This window comes from Manis pentadactyla, chromosome 9, assembly GCF_030020395.1.
Source record: "Manis pentadactyla isolate mManPen7 chromosome 9, mManPen7.hap1, whole genome shotgun sequence".
NCBI lineage: Eukaryota > Metazoa > Chordata > Mammalia > Pholidota > Manidae > Manis > Manis pentadactyla.
The window spans coordinates 47128092-47139239 of NC_080027.1; the positions used below are offsets into that span (position 1 = coordinate 47128092).

At 40.1% G+C, this 11148-nt stretch overlaps 1 pseudogene; it reads left to right on the top strand.

Moving 5' to 3' along the window:
* The first annotated feature begins 641 nt into the window (after positions 1-641).
* On the top strand, positions 642-6108 carry LOC130684878 (NACHT, LRR and PYD domains-containing protein 14-like; annotated as a pseudogene).
* The last annotated feature ends 5040 nt before the right edge of the window (positions 6109-11148 follow it).

Genomic DNA, 11148 nt, shown 5'->3' on the forward strand with positions numbered 1-11148 from the left:
ATGTGAAAAGAACTTGTGAATGCAGACCCTTTGTGACTAGAGATGACATGACAAGAAGAGGTAGATGGTGATGTATTCCAGTTGTGTGTACTTTAAGAGCAATAATAAGTTGGTGGGGGCACAGTAACAATGTTTCATAGGCTGAGATATATGTTGGGTGTTGGTGGGGGAGAGAAAGGATGAGGAGAGTTGCCAAAACTTAGTGGGAACCTGTTCTGTGCCAGGTGATATATGAAGTCCCGCTCATTTAATCCATGACTTAGTTCTGGCTTCCTCACTTTGCAGAAGAGTAAACTTTAGCTCAGAGATATGAACTGCCTTCCAATATTTCTTATGACTCTTAAGTGGTGGGACTGGGAGTAACTTTTGGGAAGGTGGAAGAAATACACAGTGGTCTATAGTAGAGGGATTTTTTAATGTCAGAAAAATGTATTACAGAGGACACTAGGTCAGTACTGAGCCTATTAGAGTGAACTCAGCACATATTTGTTGAGTTAATCTATATTTTTTATAGGTATTTCCTTTTCCTTTGTTTTTTAAGTAGAGTTGATATATATATATAATTTCTATAGGTCCCATTTGTTTCTTGCTCTTTTGATTGTTTTTCCCCACTGAAGCCTGAATATTGATCTGTGGACGAGATGGCAGATACATCATCTTCCTTCCTTTCTGATTTTGATCTGCTATTGTATCTGGAAGAGCTAAACAAGGAGTAATTAAATAAATTCAAGTTACTTCTGAAGAATGAGACCACGGAACCCAGGTCCTGCTAGATACCCTGGGCTGAAGTGAGGAAGGCCAAGTGGGAGGATCTGGCTAATATGATGAACAAGTGTTATCCAGGAAAGCAGGCCTTTGGCTCAAAATCTTTGGCAAGATGAACCTAAAGGATCTATGTTGAGAGCCAAAGCAGGTGTCAACTGCGAATGATGCTAGGGACATAGCTGGGGGTAGGAGAAGGACGGTCTTCCTGAGGCCCATTGGAATGAGTCTCTGAAAGGGACTGGAGGATTAAACCACTCTGTGGAGCACAGCTTCCATGGTGGCCAAGTATATCAGGAGCTTGTGGATCATTCGAGGAACACTGACGAGGCAGGAGGGTATTGGTTCTAGTACTCAGCCTGGCTCCGTAAGGGGGTAGGGGATTCATCCATCTTGTACCAATTAGAATGATTAAAGGATTGGATGAAAAGAATTGTCCTATCTAGTGTCTCTTTGCCAAAATTGCAAATAAAGTTGTTGGCTAGGCTAATTTTAAGGAATTTCAAATATGATTTCAAATCTCTGCTGAAATATGAGGAATGGGTAAAAAATGACTTGGGGCATAAGCTAAACCAGTATTTTTAGTCATTCCCAAGTATGATATTGTAGACATCTAAAATACTTAGGTTTAGACTAGACCACTTGCCCCAGAGTTATACGGTGGGCGTATGGCAACAGTCTCCCACTTCAGTGTTGTTCACACCACATCTCTTCTCTGTCAGCTAAGCCGTGGAGTCTGGGATTCTGTTGGCTCTAGTTTTGCTAAATCCAAATGGTCATGGAATTGGACCATTGTGAATTCTGGCCCCCGTTCTGACCATCACCAAAGCTCTTCTTGATTTTGGTAAACTCATGATGGTGTTGGCACCTGTTGCAGGGACAGCCCAGAACATGGAACCAGAGGATGCCAGGGCCCAAGGGGAACACGGTGACAGGAGGCAGGGCTGGGTGTGTAAATGGGAGTAATTTGAGCTTTTGAAGTGTATGGGGGTTTGCCTCCCAGGAGACCTTTGTTCAACTCTTGTTAACTTCTTCTAATGTCCTACCTGTTCATTGATTATCATTCAAAAAGCGTCAACAAAACTGGCTTTCTGGCCAAAGTCAGAATCAGGGCCATGTTAATTCAATGCCTTAAGAGAGCAGCATTTTGGACATGCGCAGTCAAAAGTTGACAGTCTGATGAACAAAGGTTATTCACGTCTTGTTTTATGGCTGCAGAGTTCCTGTACTGGAGGGTCTCTTTGGGTCTTATCTGTTCCCTCCCTTTAGAAATGCAAAGGGCAGCTGGTTTAGAAACGATGCTCTGACTGAGTTCCTTGGGTGGCTACCATCTGATCCATATAACATGTAATTTCTAGAACCAGTTCTTGATCTTAGCCCAATATGATTTCTATTTCCCCTACTTTGTTTTTTTAATTCTATGTAGTTGAATTTCAGCTTATATAAATGGAACAGTAGAAAAAAAACTGGACCAGGTGAGAAACCGGTATTCTTAACCCAGTTATGCTGCTTTCTAATGGGCCACATGATTTCATTCAAGAAATGAGAACCTACTTCATTCCAAGTACTAATAAATAAAAATTGCTCATTGTATTAAGTGATCTTGAAGATAACTTCCCACTTTTACCTTAATTTATGATTCAATTTAAGGAAGTTTATTTTTGTGGTATAACTGGCCATAAATTTAGGAAACTTAGGGAAATTAACTGTCAGAAAATTTGCAAGGTAGATTAAGGTATAATGAAGAAAGTAAAAATTGTCCTTATAATCCCAATTTTCTTTTAAGTCCTTGTATCTCCAGAGGGAAATATTTTCCCAGCCCTGAGCAAATTACCTTTAAAAACAAAATCAGTCAAAGGGAGAAATAAAATGAGAGAAACCCATTTATAGCTTACAAGCAGTCGTCCACTTCTCGCCTGTGTCTCTTGTGACCTGACTGCAAAAAGGGACCCAACCCAACCTCTCTGGTCCAGACATGCCCTTGCTTCCCCCATGTAATCACCTATTGATACGGAGATGGACTACTCTCCACCCCTTGGAAACACATGTTGATACGGAGATGCACAAAGACCAGGCAAGAGATTCTGGAAATATTGCAACTTTACCCACAGTCTTGCACTGTACTAGGTATTACACAATAAAAAGAAAGAGTACCTCTATAATACCATACCTTCTCCTGGGAAAGGACTAAGCATCATTTAGTGGGATATGAACTGTGTTAGATGTTTGTACCAAATGCCTTAGTAGAACAAAGAAAATAATTATTTAGTTTAAAAATTAAATAAATTGCATCTTGTGATATGCACTGTGAATGAAAAATATATTGTGTTTTGAAAATACAGAAAAGAGAACTATTCTAGCAGTGGGATTCAGAGAAGGCTTCCCTGAGCTGGTGATGTTTAAATTGAGATCTGAAAGAGGAATTGGACGTAGCTAGGTAAAGATGAAGCTGTATTTTCATTTTATTTGGACACTTGGGAATATTTTTTTTTCTTTAAAACATTGTTTAGGCTTTCAGTGTTTATTTCTGTTAATGTTTTACTATAAAGTAGATTATTTTGGTGTGTAGATTCAGATCTGTCTTCAGATTCTCCCTGGCTGCTACTGTTGATTGTTGCCTGTGTTCTTTTTTCATCTGGATGAGGACTATGTTCTCTACATGTATCATCTTTTTTTTTCTGTAGAGGAAAAGACAAGAGAAAATATTTCTAGAGCAAATCTCAGTTTTATTTCCCATTCTAAATTCATTTTTCTGCATGGTCAGTTTTTTTTTTTCAGGTTCTAATGCAAGTTTTAAATCTATAGGGATATTTTTGTTTTATTTACATTCTTAATCTAACCCAGCTGCCCCTTGATACCTTGCTCCTAGCTCCAAGTCCCATATTCTTAACACTGAGAGTCACAGAGTTTGTTTTGATCATGTGTCTCTCTCTTTCCTGCTCCATTCTGACTTGGGTGATGGAATGGAATACAGAATTCAAATAGAGAAGAGGGTTTGCATGCCATGGGATAAGAAGGGTTTGCTTGGAGAACCTGAAGATTTCCGCTACAGATTTGCTCAGGAAGATGGAGAACTGTTGGAGCATTTGTTTGATGTGGATGTCGGAACTGGGAGAGCCCGAGGCAGTGGTGTTGCAGGGGGCTGCTAGAGCTGGGAAAACGCCCTTGGTGAGAAAGGCAGTGATGGATTGGGCACGGGGCAGTCTCTGTCAGCAGAGGTTTACTGAGGGTTTTTATCTCTGCACGAGATAAATCTCTGCTGAGAGCAGCTTGGTGCACATGATATCAAAGGACTGGCCCAGCACAGAAGGCCACATTGAAAGGATCACGTCCCCGCCGAGCATTCTCCTTTTTATTATCGATAGTTTTGATGAACTGAACTTTGTCTTTGAGGAACTGGAGTTGATACTGTGTGAAAACTGGAACCCAGGTGTACCCAGTGTCCTTCCTCCTGAGGAGCTGGCTGAGGCACATGGTGCCCCGAGTCATTCTTATTGGTGACCACAAGGCTCACAGCTTGTAAGAAACTAAAGCCTTTGTTGAAGAATCCGTGTTCTATATATAGAGCTACTGGGTGTGTCTAAGGATGCAAGAGAGGAGTATACTTACCAGTTTTTTGAAGAAAAGAAGTGGGCCAGAAGTATTCAGTACACTGAAAAGTAATGAGATGCTTTTTGCCATGCATGAAGTCCCCATAGTGTGCTGGTCATTTGTCCTTGTCTGGAGCAACAAATGGAGAAGGATGGTGATCTCACATTAACCTGCAAAGCCACCAAAGCTCTGTTTACCTGCTGTATCTCTAGCTTGCTCACACCAGAAGATGGAAACTCCTAGTTTACCCAGTCAAGTCAACCGAGGAGCCTGTGCCACTTGGCTGACAAAGGAGTTTGGACTATGACAAGTGTTTTACAGGGAAAATCTCAGAAAGCATGGGTTAACTAAATCTGATGTCTCAGTTTCCCTGGACATGAGTATTCTTCAGCAGGATGTGCAGTATGAGAACTGCTATGTGTTTACCCACCTCCACATTCAGGAGTTCTTTGCAGCTGTGTTCTATATGTTGAAAGGCAGTTGGGGAACCAAGGACCATTCCTTTCAGTCTTTAGAAGGCTTGAAACTGTTACTTGAAAGCAATAGTTAGTTATAAAGATCCCCATGTGACACATATGAAATGTTCTTTGGCCTTTCTTTTTTAATTAAGGTGTCATTGATATACACTATTATGAAGGTTTCACATGAGCAACATTGTGGTTACTACATTCACCCATGTTATCAATCCCCACCACCACCTCCAACCCCACTGCAGTCACTGTGTATCAGCTTAGTAAGATGTTATAGAGTCACTACTTGTCTTTGTGCTATACTGCCTTCCCCATGCCCACCCTACATTATGTGTGCTGATCATAATGCTCCTTAATCCCCTTCTCCCTCCCTTCCCACCTGCCCCCCCCCACTCCCTGTTTTTCCTTTGGTAACTGCTAGTCCCCTCTTGGAGTCTGTGAGTCTGCTGCTGTTTTGTTCCTTCAGTTTTTGCTTTGTTGTTATACTCCACAAATGGGTGAAATCATTTGGTACTTGTCTTTCCCCACCTGACTTATTTGACTGAGAACAATACCATCTAACTCCATCCATGTTGTTGCAAATAGTAGGATTTGTTTTCTTCCTATGGCTGAATAATATTCCATTGTGTATATGTACCACATCTTCTTTATCCATTCATCTACTGATGGACACTTAGGTTGCTTCCTTATCTTGGCTATTGTAAATAGTGCTGCGATAAACATAGGGGTGCATACATCTTTTTGAATCTGGTATCTTGTTTTCTTAGGGTAAATTCCTAGGAGTGGAATTACTGTGTTTGGCTTTTTGAATGAAGATCAAGTAAAACAACTGGAAAAACTTTTAATGATAAAGTGCCACTGGATATAAAATGGAATATCAGTGGATGGAACCATTAGGAAACTGACTATTTTTCATCACAGCTGGGATTTCTGGAGTTGTTCCACTGACCACATGAGACTCAAGATTACACATGTAGAAGTCAGGCAATGATATATCTCCAAAAGGTTGCTGTTAATATTCATGTAAACTCCATTTGCTTGTGTCTTCATTCTGCCTTAAGCACTACCAGGGTTTACGGACCATAAAACTGTAACTGTGATATCTGAGAAGATGACATCATGCTCTCCAGCTGAAGCATGGTTAAGTGTGTTAGGTCAGTTCCCTGGAAGTGCCTTTTGTGGGAGTGAGGGAAGTAGATTTCACCTGGGAGCTCCCAGAACCAGGGTGATCCTTCAGAGTTGCTCCACCTTGAGGCAAAGAGGCCAGTCAGGGCTACTGGTGAGGAATGGGAGAAAAGTTGCCTGAAGTGGGTCTCTTGGCCTGAGGGCTATCAGGAGAGGGGGGTTAGCTGTCAGTATTCCCAACAACTAGGAATAACCTTCAGACCTCAAGGAGGAATGTGGCTTAGTGCAAAATTGTATTTACTATAGCATATGTATTTAATTTTTAAAAAGAATGCCTTCCAGAAGAATAAAGGCCCAGGAGTTTCTTGCTGAACCTGGTGTACATAGGTCATCTCTCTGTTCTGTGTTCCAGTGTAATTGCTGACCTAGTTCACTGTCCTCATTGCCTAGACATTAGGTCCAGACTTAACTAACATCTAATTGAGGGCTTACTATGTTGTATACAGTTATATAGTGCACAGGATATTTACCATATTATCCAATTTAATGCTGGTCAAAACCATACCAAGTTATTTTTAAGATTATAAAACTGAGATTCACAGAAATGGACTAGAAAGTAATGTACAATTATTGATTCAAGCATACTTCAAATAATAGCTAATATTTACCTATAGCCTTAGTCCCAACTCATTTAGTTTTCTAACTATCCCAGGTAGATGCTTTTATTTCCATTTTACTTACTTAAAAAAATACCTTCTTAATACTTCCGTGTATAAGTTGGCTGAGGTCACACATCTGATTATAAGTGCTTGGTTTTCCAGCTTTCCCCAAGTTGTCCCCTTGCCATTATCACAATCGCAGAAGCATTCCTCTTACAGGAACATACATTTCATTTCTCTCTGCACTGTGGGAGTAGGGATTGTAAGCTGGGTGGCTTTCCTGTCCTTGGGGAGTTGTAAGTAATCTGATTCACTTAATTTTTAAAATTTTGACTGCAGAATTCTAGTTAAAGAAGATGTGATTTAACCCAGGGCACTAGAGTGTATTTTATACCTAATAATAAATGTTAGGAAGGCATTCTGCCTGGTATATTGCTGGTCTTTGTGCTACCTTCTCCTTGCCTATGTTGTAGTGTTACCTAATACTAGAGATGTCGTGGTTGCTCACATAAGAGCCTAAGAAACCAGTGTTTTAAAAGGGACATTACCGATGACCTCAGTCCCTTTTACAACATAACTACATTGTAAACTTAGCTGGATGTGTGACTGTCTTGTTCACCATTATATCCATTGTATTTTTATGTAGTGAGCACTTAAATGTTTGAATGAATGATTCATTGCCTACTTTTATGAAATGTAAGACCTCAGGTGATGTAGAGACCAACAATCTGCAATGTGATTCATTCCAATTTAAGATTTGGAGGGGGCCAACCAATGTTGATTAAGTTGTGAAAGGGATCAGGGTATGCCACTCCAAAATGTGCCACTTTTACCTAAGAATTATTTTCAGCTCCAAAAACCTCCTCTCTGCCTAAAAGCAGAGCCTCCCAAAGAAATCACCTGTCATGAAGCTGGGGGCAACTCTTATCCCTTCTTGGGGACGGAAGTTGGCACCATACCCAGACAGACTCTGTCACAGACCTTCATGTCTCCCATCTATTCTCCTAAGGGTGCATTTATCTTTCCAAAGAGCTGTTTGTTTTTAAGTGCGCTTTCTCTTGCCTTTCCCCTACTAAGTTAGGGATATAGACCCAAATTCAAAATACCCCTTTGTGCTACTCATAATGGAGTTTCTCCCATGTGTATCTGAGATGGATGGGCTAATACAGTGTGTATGCTTTTCACTTGTTAATCTGTCTCTTGTCAGTCTAATTTACAGGGTCCCAGTCAAAACACCTAGGAGGGCAAAGAGAACAAGATTATTTTCTCCTCTGCTACAGTAGTTATTATGTATAAAGCAACATGCTAGACTTTTATATCTTAATATAAATAATAGCAGCTACCAATTGTTAGGAGAATTCACAATGAAAGCATTTGCTAAGCATTTTCTATAGATGATCTTAGTGAATCTTCACAGTAATCCCAAGAAATAGATACTGTTATTTTCGTCTTTGAAGATGATGAAGCTAAGGTTCACATAGGTTAGTAATGTTGCCAGAATCTCCCAGTTTAGCGATGGCAGAGTTGGGACTCGGGACTGTTCTGGTTCTAGATCTTATGCTTACAATCATGAAGCTGTCCTCCATTCTATTCCTTATTACCCCTTATTTCTTTATAATGAGTCTATTGATGGTGTGACTAATAATTAAATTATACAATATTTAAAAATTACAAAGTTCTCTTGTGTACCCAATCGAGTTGACTGTTAAATCCTCAAAACTCTGTGAAGGGAGATGGCATTTCCACTTCATAGATGAAGAACACTCAGAACTCATAAAATCAATGTGACTTGCAGTAAGTAAGATACCTAGTAAGTGGTAGAACTGGGACTCAAAGTCCAGGTTCTTACACTACACCACAGTCCCCTGATGTCTACCCATCACTCCTTATCTTATTCTTTGTGGTCATATATTATTTTTCTTCTTGATTTTGGCTCTTCAGGTATTTGAAGACTTTTCTTTTATCCTTCTCAAGTCTCTTCCTCCAAAGTGAAGTCTCTATAGTTTTACTTTTGTGTGTTGAAATAGTGTGTTGTGTTGGGACGGGAGGGATCCATTGGGCAAATAAAGCCTCTGAAGTGCCAAGAGGAAGACTTCCTGGTGGACTATGCCCATGCCAGACCTACAGAGGATGCTCCATTAACAAAGTCCAGCTGCTTTTTACCCAGTACCATCTTCTGAGAGTCACCCGGACTGAAATAGATTTATTGGTCTTTTATTTTCCCCATTTAGGCAAAGGGATGGTGGCTGCATTACTCGTTGCTGGCAAGATCTCTGTTCTGTACTTCATACAAATGAGCACTTGAGAGAGAGTTGGACCTCTGTCATAGCAACCTAGGTAAATTATCAATGAAGATTTTTTATCAAGAACTAAGACACCCAAATTGTAAACTACAAAAGCTGTATTTTTTAAGTGTGGCATGAGAAAGTTTAACAGAATTGTTCTATTTTCTTTTTGCCCCACTTCCCACTCCTACTTGTTAGGGAAAACAAACAGTAAACAAATACATACAATACACTGGGTAAAATGCACTCAGGACGTGAACAGTGGAAACCTCTAGGGTTGTGGGAGCCTAAGTAACTTGTGGGAAAGATTGTACAGAGTGTGGTAGCTGTTGACAGGGATTTTTGGTTCGTTGATTAGGAATTTTCTAGAAGAATACAGAACTAAGGCATTCTAGGCAGGTCAACAAAGCATTTTCAAAGATAGGTTCTGGAACATACTATTTTTTCTTTTTAATTTTTTTCTATTGGGGAATAATTTATATTCAGTAAATGCAGATACTAGGTGTTCAGTTTGTTGAATTTTGACAGCTGCATACACCTTTGTAACCAATACCAAGATAGAAAATAATTCCATCTCCTCAGTTTCCTTGTACCACTTTAAATGTGGTCCAGTCCCAAAGGCACCCACTTCCTAACCTCTGTCACTATGGATTAGCCTTTTCTATTCTTGGAAATAATTTAGATTGAACACAAAAAATCACTATATGAATCATCTTGTTTGGCTCAACAAAATGTTTTTAAACTTTGAGTTCAGGGTACAGTCTCACTTGATAGGAAAAGGGACTTGAGTAAGAAAGGCCCCATGGAGGTGGGTAGACTAAGTTGCTTTCATGGTGTCATCCTGCCAGTGGACCCTTGTGTTCTAAAAGAGGAAGCCTCTGTAGGCTATGGATTGGTGATGGTTAGTTCAGGGAAAGTTCTGGAAGATGCTTGGGGGTGAGCAAAAAGGACTTCTAGAAACCCCTTAATTATAAGGTATGTGTAATCGCCTCCCACATCTATAGGCAAGGCCAGACATAATCCAGTTATTTGAAATCTGAAGTCAGATTTCACGTAAAACACTAAGGGAAGTAGTTAGGGGAAAGCCTGTCTTCCTCCCAAAAAAGAACATTAATCTTCAGTGCCCGAGGAAACAAGTATCTAACATTTGTTCATCATTCAGTACATATGACTGAGCACCAATAAGGCCTTGAGCGCATTGATGGGCACAATACAGAATTAAATAGGATCATTTCCAGCTTCTGGTAAAGCCAGTAGACAAGAGGGAAAGAAACCTGTAAACAAGCACATGTAAGAAAAGGATAGAGTATCTAGAGTCAAATTAAGGTATAATAAATACTGACGTGGCAAATGTTGGCAGGGATGAGGAGCAGCTAGAACTTTCCTGTATTGCTGGTGGTATTATAAAACGGTACAACCGCTCTGAAGAACCAGGTGGCCATTTCTCAAAGAATGAGCACATCATGCTCTTTCACTAGGTGATGTCAATTAGTGCCCTGAATGAGTAAAGCCTTTATTTTCTTGTGCTTGGCTGGAAGGGGGATGAGGGTGAAGGGTAGGAAGGTGTTGGGCAGAAGGGAGGGCAATTGATATACACAGGGAGGTTTCAAACAGTGAATAGTGTGAACTTGCTGAACATCTGGGGCTGGCAGAGGCACTGTAGGAGAAACACGTAGCTAACGGACTGAGTCGGGGGATGGAAAATAGGAAGAACAGGCAGGTTTAACTTCCTTCACATTTTGCTTTGGGCTGTCCCTATATACCTAACAAAGTCCATGAGATGACAGGGCATATTTTACAGTAATATGTTTTGCTATTTATGCACACCAAACAGTTGATATTAACTGTGAACTCACGTTGGATAATTTAAAAGGTTAAATATTGTGAATTGATGTAATTGCTGTATTTGAATAGCTCCAATAATTTTTGGGAGTCATTCCTGGATTAAGAGTTCAAAACTCCTCTTCTGCTTTTCCTGATGTTATCACCTTCTTGTCCTTCAGGGTCAAATGAAGTTGAGAGTATCAGTTGTCAGGATGTAAAGGGCATCAAGCAACCCAGATTGTTTTTCTAAGCAAAGTCCTGAAACTTGTATTTATGATCAGATCTGAGATGTAAGAAACCCAGAGTATGATAATAGATGGCAGTAATATTGGATAATACCTAAAAGTTGGGTTTGCAAAGAAAGGGATGATGTAACCAGGGACAGAGATGATTTTGTAACCCCTCCTGAATATTTTGCTTCCGAAGATTGCA